This window comes from Trichosurus vulpecula, chromosome 6 (genome assembly GCF_011100635.1).
Source record: "Trichosurus vulpecula isolate mTriVul1 chromosome 6, mTriVul1.pri, whole genome shotgun sequence".
Taxonomy (NCBI): domain Eukaryota; kingdom Metazoa; phylum Chordata; class Mammalia; order Diprotodontia; family Phalangeridae; genus Trichosurus; species Trichosurus vulpecula.
This window is the reverse complement of record NC_050578.1, coordinates 157,130,392-157,142,602: the sequence shown is the minus strand read 5'-3', so window position 1 is coordinate 157,142,602 and position 12,211 is coordinate 157,130,392. Positions and strand designations below refer to the sequence as shown.

The 12,211-nt window shown below is 41.3% G+C and overlaps 1 protein-coding gene across 1 annotated transcript in view; it reads right to left on the bottom strand.

The window, feature by feature from the left end:
• LNX1 (ligand of numb-protein X 1) overlaps positions 1–12,211 on the bottom strand; it is a 111,859-nt gene that overhangs the window by 25,551 nt on the left and 74,097 nt on the right. The gene's annotated exons all lie outside the window — the stretch shown is intronic.

Here is a 12,211-nt window from a genome sequence, read left to right as displayed (position 1 = left end):
CCCTGTAGCTTGCTGCCTGGGTGACCCTGGGCAAGGCACTGAACCTTTCTGTGACTCGGTTTGCTCATATGTCAAATGATGAGGGGGGAGAAGACCTCTAAGGTCCCTTCTGGTTCTAAATCAATGGTTCTATGAGCTTTAAACACAGATCTTCTACTTACTGGCTTCAAAACCTCAGACAAGCCAGTCTACCTCTCTAGCCTCAGTTTTCTCAGCTATAAAATAAGGTTGGGTTAGTAGGTGATCTCTAGGGTCCAATTCTAAATCACTGATCTCGGAGACCTGGCTTCTGATCTCAGTCCTGACACTCACTTCAATTTTCCTCCTCTGTAATATCTGGATTACACTTTCACTAGCTTCTTTCACTGCTCAGAGCTCACTCTGTAAGCCCTGTACAAGTTTCTATTATTATTATCCCCTCCACCACCAGTAAGGTGGTCACATGTTTAAAGGCAATAAGACAATAAACAACAGAAACCCCAATCCATGAAACTGATAGGGTCCTGTTCTACACTGCTGGTCTCCACACCCGTTTCCTCATCAGAGCAGTACCAGTTCTACTCATTAGCCTTCATTCAGGGAGTGTAATATTAATATCAACAAGTCTTAGCACAGAAATTACCCTATAATATCAACACTGTAAAACAATTTCCTGGTTTTATTTATTTTTTTTTTATTCTAGGAGAAATTTGTCCCCAAGGCTCCCCACTCTGACAACTGATTATTTTTTGTGGTGGTTGTTCAGTTGTGTCTGATTCTTCATGACCCCATTTAGGGTTTTCTTGGCCACAATAATGGAATGGTTGGCCAGTTCCTTCTGCAGCTCATTTTACAGATGAGGAAACTGAGGCAAACAGGGTTAAGTGACTTGCCTGGGCTCACTCAGCTAGTGAGTGCCTGAGACTGGATTTGAACTCAAGTCTTCCTGACTCCACACTAGGTGTTCTATCCACTGTATTTCTGTATCTGTAGGTGATTGATTATTTAGAAGGTTATAAAAGTGATGAATTCCACATTAAGACACACAGCAACTGGAAATGTCACAGGAACCTGAAGATGAAGAGAGTCTGTGAATTCAGAGAACCATGTTCACTTGTATAAAAAGTCCAATAATCTCTGCTGATCAGAGTAGTCGCTGCTTTTCCTTTCCCTGGTGTTTCTCATCAGATATAAAGCAAAGATGTTCAAGTCAGGTTCAGAACACCACATAAATAGCTCATCCAGGAAGCAGGAATTAAGAAACCTGACACAAAGATCTATGGCATTAGCTAGCTAAATGCACTTCTTGGAAAAGTATTTTGTAATAACTGTGTCCATTTCTTTGTACTGCTGGCATTAATTATCCCAACGAGGTTATCTTCCATACTCTCCGAGAGAGAAAAATTTCCCAAGATAAGTTTGGGTAAACATTAGGGATGAATCTTGAACTGATGAGCCTGAGTTGGTCTCTCCCTCTCTCTCTCTTTGGGAAACTTCAGGCCTCTGAAGCATGCTGGCATGACTTTCTACTCTGGGCCTGTGTTTCGTGTTGAGTTAGTCTTGGAAGAGGAGAAGACACCAGATCTAATCACCTCATAAAGGATCAAGAGCGTTTTAGGCTCATACATCACATCAAGTGGCCAGACAAAGCCCAAATGCCAAGGAGCAGTCTGCAACAGTTATTTAATTCACATTTTCAGGCTCAGACTTCTCACTGGATTTTCATATGCTGTGTCTAGCATTAAATTATTGGCAGAAGGCTCCCCTAATAAATAACTGGTCTCCATGTACATGGAAATCCTTACTTGCAATGTTAAATTCTCAGCTCACACCAGCCACCTAATAAAAAATGCACACCAAGTCTGCATGTAAAGGGGCTTCTCTTCCAGAGTAATAAGTGTTAAAATGCCAATTATTTTGTGCAGGTGAATTCATTGTACTGTACCCTCATGCATCAGACTGGACTTGGAACTGAGAGAATGAAGTTCCAATATAGCCTTACTAGTTGTATGGAACCCAAACAAGTCTCAATCTCTAATTGAGCAAAAACTCTTTGAGGCCACAGAGTATTTTATTTCTGTCTTTGCATCTCCAGCTTTACCCAATGCCTGGCTTGTAGTAGGTAATTAATAAATGTTCAATTGATTTGTTGTAAATAAACGTTTAATTGATCTGTAAACTAAAGATACGAATACTTGTACTACCTGCCTCATGAGATTCAGCAAGTGTTTCCTTTTTTTTTAATTTTTAGTTTACAACACTCAGTTTCACAAGTTTTTGAGTTCTAAATTTTCCTTCCCTCCCCTCTCTCCCCCCCAAGACAGCATATGTTCTACATATACCTTCACAATAGACTTATTTACACAATGGACAATTTGTAAAGAAGAATTATGACCAATGGAATGAATCATGAGAAAGAAGAAACAAAACCAAAAAAAGAAGAGGAAAAAAAAAGAGAGCAAATAGTTTGCCTCAGTCTGCATTCAAACTTCACAGTTCTTGCTCTGGATGTAGACAGCTCTCTCCATCATGAGTCCTTTGGCTCTGTCTTTGAACCTTGTATTGATGAGAAGAGCCAAGTCTATCAAAGTTAGTCATCACAGAATCAATGTGTCTGTGGTTGTGTACAATGTTCTCCAGGTTCTGCTCCTTTCACTGAGCATCATATCATGTAGGTCTTTCCAGGTTATTTTGAAGTCCATATCTTCCCCATTTCTTATAGCACAATAGTATTCCATTACGTTCATATACCACAACTTGTTCAGCCATTCCCCAATGGATGGGCATCCCCTTGATTTCCAATTCTTTGCTGCCACAAAAAGAGCTGCTATAAATATTTTTGTACATATGGGTCTCAGCAAGCATTTCTTAAGTTGCTACTATGTGCTAGACACTCGGGATAAGGAATAGGTACCGGACCTGTCTTCTTATGGATATATAGGGAACTCTCAGCTAAGGAAATCCCTCTACTAAGGCAGGCCACATCATCTCTGCCATATATAGACTTAAAGCATTTCTTGGCTTACTGAAAGGTTAAATGACTAGGACCACATAGCCAATATGTACCAGAGGTGAGACTTGAACCCAGATCTTTTTAAAACCAAGGACAGCTCTCTTGTATACCAGGATCCAAGAAGGCAGAGGATAAAAAAACAAAAATAAAAACATCCCTTGCCCTCAAGGAGCTAACATTCTTCTGGAAGGAAACAACAGATATGGGAAAGTATTTTGCAAACCTTATGGGGCAGGTAGGTGGTGCATTGCATAGAGCATGAGGCCTGGAGTCAGGAAGACTCGAGTTCAAATTTGATCTCAGACATTTACTAGCTGTATGACCCTGAACAAGCCACTTCATCCTCTTTACCTCAGTTTCCTCATCTGTAAAATGAGCTAGAGAAGGAAATGGCAAACCACTGCAGTATCTTTGCCAAGAAAACCCCAAGTGGTATCACAGAGAATCAGATACAACTGAACGACAACAAATTTTGCAACGCTTATAGCATTATGTTAGAGACATGAGTTATTATCGCCAGGTGACAGAAAGTAAATACACTGGAGCACATGGCACAAGGGATTGTCTCCTTCTGCTAGTGGAAGTGCAAGAGTTGATGCTTATTCACTATTTTCTTCACTTTCCACATGTGCCATGGGAATGGATGACTAAACTGACAGAGAACTTGTCAATAAGAGAATAAGAGGAATTACTCATCCTGGAAGTATGCCTATGAGACAACAAGATAACAAAGTATTTCCATGTGATTTCACTCCACTAAAGCCTTCCTCGGATGGCTTATCACAGTGTGGAAGTGACCCAGTGCATGTGATGCCAGAGTTGCAAGCTGTGATAGAGCCAAAGACATGATGGTCGGTACTGTGGGAACAGCTCTGGATCTGGGGTCAAGATTTAGGCCCATCTCCTCTATATCCTACCTGGGAAAATCACTTAACCTCTCTGGCCTCATCTTCTGCATCTGTGAAATGAGGAGGTTGGGCCGGATGACCTCTAAGGTCCCTCCCAGCTTTCAATTTACAATCCTATGATCCTACCAAGGAGGAAAGACCCCAGGTCTAGGTCCGAGCAACTGTCAGCAGAAGACTAATCTAGTCAGATTTGGAGAGGCTCGGGCTCTCTAGAAGCTGGTAGAAAGCCACAAGGTAATATATAATTTAGCCACAGCAACTCATGAACTGGCTCTAAGGCATCTTTAAGATATTCATGGTATTATGATAGATATATATAGTATAGACATGGATACCCTGGCAGAGGGGCTGAAACCTTCAGTCATACAGGGAGTGGCCGTGTGAATAAAATTACAGATCTTTAAAGTTTTCTTTACCTTTGTTGCATCATGGACTCCTTTGGGAGTCTGGGGAAGCCTCTTTGGAGTGGTGCTTTTAAATGCATAAAATGTATAGGATTACAAAGGAAAACATTTATATCAAAATACAATTATCAACCTTTTTTTATGCTCAGGGTCCCTCATGTTAAGAATCGCTGTTGTAGAGAGAAAGAATGTGTAGAAATATTATCAATTGGAATTACAAAGTTACATCATTTTAATTCAGGTGTCTTCTCCTCTAAATCTTGACTTTCCCAAGTCAGATAAGGAAACTATGACTCTGAGAGGTGAAATATTATTGCTCACACTTCCTACTTCATCTTCCATCTTCCATCTCCTTTACACTCATTGCCCCTCGTGTCCAGAGATCTAGATTCACATGTTGGTTCCAACACTTACGATTCTGAGAAAAGCATGTCATAAACCTGACAGTTTTCCACAAATGTGAGCTGTCATTATTATTTTTGTTACAGCATTAAGGTCAAAACCAATAATCTAGAGAGCTATGTGCTAGAGACCAACCTCTTTTATGTTTGTGGGACTTGGCCTTGTCATAAATACTGTCTCTCAAGGAGCATGACCATTGGCATAATTCTTTCCACTTGCTATCCAAGGAACTTAAACCTCCAGAGAGGCCAAGTTTTATAGTGTCTGATACAGCAGCATGCCCTTGAAAGGGAGTCAATTAGCTGTTTGATAACACCAATGGATGGTGGTTTGTCCAAGTCATGCTGAATGAAAGGGATAACCAAGTAAAATTCAAAATCTGAGTTTGCTGGGCTCCCCAAACACCTTGCCCTCAGTATCCATGTCTTTCATCACACTTGGGGTCAATCTGTCATGATTTACCTTGCTTAGGGATAGCCACATGGGCATAGAGGAAGAAGATAGGCATTGTAAGGACATGAAAAAAGATGAAGGACTCTGGAGTTCCATGATTTCCTGATAATCCCAGGAAGAATTTCATCTGAAAAAACACTGGTGTTTCCTGGATATACACAATTTATTAGAAAAATCTGTGTAAGTGACCCCGGTATAATGTAAGCTCTTTGAGGGCAAGGCCTACTTTTCACTTGTCTTTTTTATCACCAGAACCTAGCACAGCGCCTTGTGTATAGTAGGTGCTTAAGAAATGCTTGTTGGATTTAATTGGAAAAACTTATAAGCTAGAAAAGAAAGACCTCAGAGATTCTCTCATCCAAGTCCCTCATTTTACGGATCAGAAAATTAAGGCTTTAAAAAGAGGGTAAAGAACTTTCCCAAGATCAAACAGATGGTACACTATGGAGCCAGGATTTGAATCCAGGTCCAGATTCCAGATCCAGCACTTTTAATTTTTTAGCAATGTCTGAAATATTGTGACCATGAATGCTGACAAAGATTAATTAATCAATTTATCATTTTTTGAGAGGTGCCATGGTGGAGTAAGCAGGATGATGGGTTCAAATCTTGACTCAGAGACTTACAAGTTGTATGGTTCTGGGCAAGCCATTGGGCCTTACTTGGCTCTAAAATCCTATACGTAAAATGAAAGGTTTGAATTTGACAATCTATGGTCCTACTAAGTGCTTACGATGTGCGAGGCACAGTGCTAAGCACTCAGATACAGAGGCAAAAATCAAACAGTTCCTGTGGGGAACACAGAATGGGATCACAGATCTAAGGCTAGAAGCAACCCCTTCATCTTACTGATGAGGAAACCGAGGCAAAGGGAGGCTAAACGTTTTGCTAGTAAGTATCTAAACTTACTAGCTAAACACAGCTAGTAAGTATCTGATCAGGATTTGAATCCAGATCCTTACCCAGTGCTTAATCCATACACACCACTGACCCTGGAGAGTCACTTCAAAAAGAACTCTCCCTTTGCCGATGCAGACACCATGAGTGTTTGCCTCTTTTGCACAACCTTAGTGAGAAAAGTTATTAAAACAGACCTTCAACCCCTGTACTCTTTGCATCATCGTACAAAAGAGACACATAGAGAGTTTGCACTTCACTTTGGATTCTGATCGACTCCAGGGGACTTGATTCTTCCCCAGGATCCATCCTGTCTCCTGAAGTTCTCTATCATGCCACACAGAAGCCTCCTCACCATAGAAGCTCACTCTCACCCCCGGACTTCTCACACTGGAAGTACCCTCTGCTCCTTCTTCTGATTGGCTGATTCCTCCCAGAACCTCCATTTTAAGAAAATTGCACAGGCCAGTCATGGTCATTCCTCTTCAGGCTTCACTCCTAATCCTCCAGACATTCTCTACCCTGCCCCTAGGCATACTCTCTTCCTCTCCTTTTCAGCTTCCTTTAAAGTTCTGTCTTCCTCCGATGAAATGTAAGGCAGAGTCTATCTTTCTTTCTGCTTGTATTTGTATTTCTGGTCCTTGGTACAAGGCCTGGTATACAGTAAGCATTTAATAAATGCTGGTTGACTTTTAAATGGTTGCCTTAGAGCTCCAGGTATTCAGCAGCGCTCACTGGGTAACTGGAAAGAAAGAAATCAATTACTTGTCCTTTGATGGCCTCTAAAGGTATGTCTGATACGCGATGTTACAAAGGTCTTAAGTACAGTTTTGAGCTATCAAGATATAGCTTCGTGCTTATACATGTACATTACACATAGACATATTCACATGTATACATGTACATACACATATACACAAATATATTACACAGGAATGTTTCAAATGTTTTAATATAGTCTTAAATTAAGCTATATGGGACACTACATCTATATAATATGTACTGTATATATTTGAATCACCTGTGGAGATTCCTTATTTATTAGCTCTCCTTTGCTGAGATAACTTATCATTTAATAGCTGTGGCCATTTTTTCTCAGAAGGTACTAATGTGGTCACTTAAATGACACTTTTCCCATCCTGTGGCAGTTAGAATTTCATTAGGCTTCTGCACAGTAAGAAGTCTTATAGACAAGAAGTTACCTGAAAAGACCTGGCAATTATGTATCTATAAGATATCTAGTTTTGTCATCTATGTTGCTAAATCTTTCATTGAATAAGTCTGAAATTGCTAAAAAAAAAAATAGTGTTGGAGAAGCAGGAAAACTTTTGTTAAGTCTAGCTATATCACTATAGGCCAGTCATTTAACGAATCTCGAGCGGCTTTCAGACATCTCCAACTGGATATCCAATAGATATCTTAAATTCAACATATCTAAAACATGGCTTTCCCCCTGAACTCCCCACCCACAAAATCTTTCCTATTATTGTAGAGGGCCACACCAACCTCCTTAGTCCTTCAGGCTCAATCAGGGGTCACCCTCAACTTCACACTATCTCTAACTGTCCTCTCATCCCTACCCCCACTCCAGCCCATATCCAAGTTGTTGCCAAGGCTCGTTGAATTCCCCTTTGTAACATCTCTTAAATATGCTCCCTTTTCTCCTGACATGCCACCACTCCAGTGCAGGCCCTTATCACCTCACACCTGGAATATTTCAATAGCCTACTGGTGGGTCTGCCTGCCTCAAGCCTCTTCCCCACTCTAAACAATCTTCCATTTAGTCACTAAAGTGCTTTTCCTTAAGTGCAGGTCTGACCATGTCATGCCCCCGATACCCTCCCATAAATTCTAGGGGCTCGCTATCACCTCCAGGATCAAATACAAAATCTTCTGACATTCAAAGCCCTTCATATTCTAGCTCCCTCCTTCCTTTCCAGTCTTCTTACACCTCACTCCCCACCACATTTTCTTTGATACAGGGACACTGGCCAACTGGCTTTTCCACAAATAAGATATAACCATCTCTTGGCTTTGGGTATTTTCTCTGGCTGTCCCCCAGGCCTGAAACGATCTCCCTCTTCATCTTTGCCTCCTGGCTTCTATGGCTAAGTCCCAACTAAAATCTTCTGCAAGAAGCCTTCCTTAACCCCTCTTAATTCCAGTGCCTTCTCTCCGTTAATTATTTCCAATTTACTTTGTCTATAGCTTGCTTTGTATGTATTTGTTTGCATGTTGTCTCCCCCATTACATTTTGAGTTCCTTGAGAGCAGGGACTGTTTTTGCCTCCTTTTGTAACCCTGGCTCTTAACGCAGTGCCTGGCACACAGAAAGCACTTAATAAATGTTTCTTTGTTGATTTAAGTTCTAAGAGCCCCTGGGGAACTCTGTAAGACAATTATAGATGAATGACTTCCTGATCTGTCTTGGTGGAGGGGGTTTCTGCACTTGATGAAATTATGAGTCCAGACCAAAATACTCTGGTGACAGAATTTCATAATAAGCATGATTCTCACCACAACCACACCAATTCTCATCACTTGTGCGTAGGGAAATGTGTTTTTATTAACTGATCAGTACCCATTGACACCCCAAAGTTCAGTACATTGAGCTCTCTGCTGGATTTATCACAGGAGGAAGGTTTAAATAATGGTTCTGCTACTTACTGCTACCTATACGGCCTTAAGTCAAACGTTTGGTGCCTCAGTTTTCTGATTTGTAAAAGGAAAGGGTTGGACCAAATGACCTCAAAGATACCTCAAAACAAAATCTGAGACTATCACCTTTCAACTTTCTCTCTCTTATTTTTGATACCTCCATTTCAGACATAATTGCCGATTTCAGCAATTCTACTCTCACATTCATTCAAGTCGATCACATGACTGATGTTTTCAAAGTTATTAGGAAACTGACACTGGCGAGAAAGCATAATTATATCCAAGTTGCTAAGGAAATGACTTTCACATAACTTGAAACCCTTGGTCCTCTCACGACGGGGCTCTGCTTTCCTCTGGGCCCAACCTTTGGGGTCTGGCAAACTGAGGGCTGCTGTTGAGTAAGCAGAGGTTAAGACCCAACATTTGTAAAGTCTGTCCAATTCAAAACATTTGTGGCTTCTTCTGTAATAACTCTTCCCTGAAATCATGTGGAAAGAACCAGAGTGCGTGGTACCTTAAGAGAAAACACGACCAAAAGGACATGTTGTCTGGGAATTCTTCTGTTAGGCAAATGTGATTCATGGAGTACACACATCAGGCCAAGGCTGGCTGGGGATTGGTTGGAAATTTGACCTTCTCCCTTTGATGGGGAGCAGTCTGTTTAATTCCATCCTCCTCTCCCCCACCTCCATCCTGGCCTGGTGCATATTACAAGAATCATAGAAATATCCACGTTTTAGAATTAACAAGGGCTTAGTTGGGGTTTTTCAACAGTGTTTCATTTTTTCCGTTTCTTCCCCAACCAGCTTTTTGGTGGGATCTTCCCCAGCCCACTCTCCTGCTTATAAAGCAAACTGGTTCTGTTTAGTAAGCAAAAGGAAATGTTTTTAGAAATTCCCATTGTTAGGCAAGATTTCATTTCATAAATGAACCTCCTTGGAATAGATTTGGGTTGGTTTTTTTTTGCCTCTCTGTTAATAAGAGGAAAAATCCTGAATTCAATTAAGATCTTTTCAACTCACATAGATAGTGAGTTGTCTCAGCAAACTCAGTTCTCTGAATATTATATCTGAGATGTTCTTTTTTTTCTCCTAAAATTTAAAATGCACTGGATATAGTGCAGATGAAGCTGAAAGACCTACAACAGATTCTAACAACTAGAAGGCCTACAGATAGTTGTTGTCATATGGTTTTTTTTCCCTTAATCTAACATCACCCCATATGTTACCCTAACAAAGAAAATCAGAATGGCTTCCTCCTTTTCTATGAGTGAATATTTTCATGCATTTGGCCTATGTTATGTACCTGTGGAACAGTACCAACATTTGAGATGCCCATCCTCATTGCATGCAAATAGAGCATTATTTAAAAGATGCTTAGCCAGCTGTGTTAAAGGCTTTCCAAGGAGCCTTCGAAGCCTTGGGGGCCTCAGACAAGGAGGGAAAAGCCAAAGGCTGCCATGGGGACAAATGGTGTTTAAAAGAGTATTTATGGCCTATGCTCTTGGCAAATGACTTCAGGAGGAATCTGAGGGGGGTGGAGCTGACATGGGACAGCTTCATGACTGCCTGAGCATACCATTTGCCATCAGAAAGGGAATGATGCTGGCTTTACTCTGTTTGTCCCACAGTGCGGGTGTCTGTCATGGCACACAGAGCAGGGTGAGAATTGTACTGAGACAGTGAGGACATGAGCAACATGGCTCAGGGTTGCTCCTCTTTAACGCAAGGGCCAGAGAGAGTGAGTCACGTGGGGTCAGGTAAGTCACCTCACTGCTCCTTGACTAGATTTCCCCATCACCAAAATAGAACTGTCACTACATATCCTTTATTTGCCCTGAACATGAGTTCAGATGAGCTAATATAAATGAAACACCATCAGCACCTCAGAAGAGAGCAGGGGCCTTTCATGGATATGATTAAGGGGAATACTCCTGCAGGGCAGGATTATGTCCTTCCATAACTCCTCTGAGTGTACTGGTCTCTCAATAAATGGTTCCAAATTACTGACAATCTTCTCAGGCTCTTGTATGATTTTATAAACTCAAGATACTACTAAGTACAATTTAAAAATCGAAGCCCCAGATCAGATTTTCTATGCATAACTTTATGGGTATGCTTTTGTACAAAGTCTACAAAATTATAATGATACCAAGACATCACAGCAAATATCAGCAACCGTCGCGATATCCTCAGCTATATCCCATCCCGCGAAGCTCAAGGACACGAATTCTGAGCCAACATGAGGTCTGTGGTTTGCTTGATGAAGCAAACAATTGTCTCAATGTTATTGTTACAGGTTACTAAGACAATGCTACTCTTGGCATCCTGGTGGGTGCAGATGGGGTAGGAACATAGGAGTGAGTAGAGGAAGGACATAGTCACGAGGCTCCCATCTGCTCCAGGAAAGGCTCAGTCAAAGGGAACCAAAGAGTTTAGTCCTACCCTAAAGTCCTCTTGGTCCCCAGTGCTCCGGGAAGTGGCTGCTTAGGGGTTTTTGGGTTTTTTCACTTAAGACATTCCAAAAATGGGCTGGAATACTTAGGGATCCTGGAACATACAGGTTAGTGTGCATTGCATTGTAGTTGTCACTCAGGTAAATTCCAGACCTCCCTGAAATGAGTGATGTGAAGAGCACCTCTGTATTGTGATAAACCTTCCAGGTGCTAATACGGCATTAAAGCATCAGTGTATAGAGAGCAAGTCTGGGAATCAAGAAGGTCTGGGTTCAAGTCCTTCCCCTGGCACATACCGGCTGGCTGTCTCTGGGCAAGTCAAGTAAATTCTCAGTGACTCCAATAAACTTTCTAACACTACTAAATTCAGAACAGGTGCCAATTTCCCTTGGTAGAGGGAGAACCCTCATCAGAAGTTGTCTATGGGGCAGATAGGTGGTGCAGTGAGTAGAGCACAGTCAGGAGGACCTGAGTTTAAATCCAACCTCAGACACTTTACACACTTACTGGCTGTGTGACTGTAGGCAAGTCACTTAACCCCAATTGCCCTGCCTTCCCCCCCTCCAATAAACAAACAAAAAAAAGAAGTTGTCTACACCAATGAAATCACAGGCCCAGTTAAAAATAATGATAATAACAATTATAATATTAACTCACCTTTCTACACACTTTATAATTAACAAAACACTTCCCTCACAGCATCTCTGTGAGGTAAATAGTACAAATATTATCATCGTCATTTCACAGGTGAGAAAATTGAGTTTCAAAGAAGTGACTTGCTCAAGACAGCTAATGTTAGATCCAGGATTTGAACCCATGTCCCAGGCACTCTTTTCAAGACACAACACTGCTCAACATCCATTATCAGATGGACTGATTATTGTGATAACTGGGCAATTTCCAGCACTCATATGAGTAACATTCACAGCATTACTTGGACAAAACCTACATAAATGCTGGCCGGTCAATCTTTTCTCCCCTAAAGAGTCACAACAAATCATGTGTGGTGGTAACACGGATGGGGCTGGGGTGGAAGACTGTTG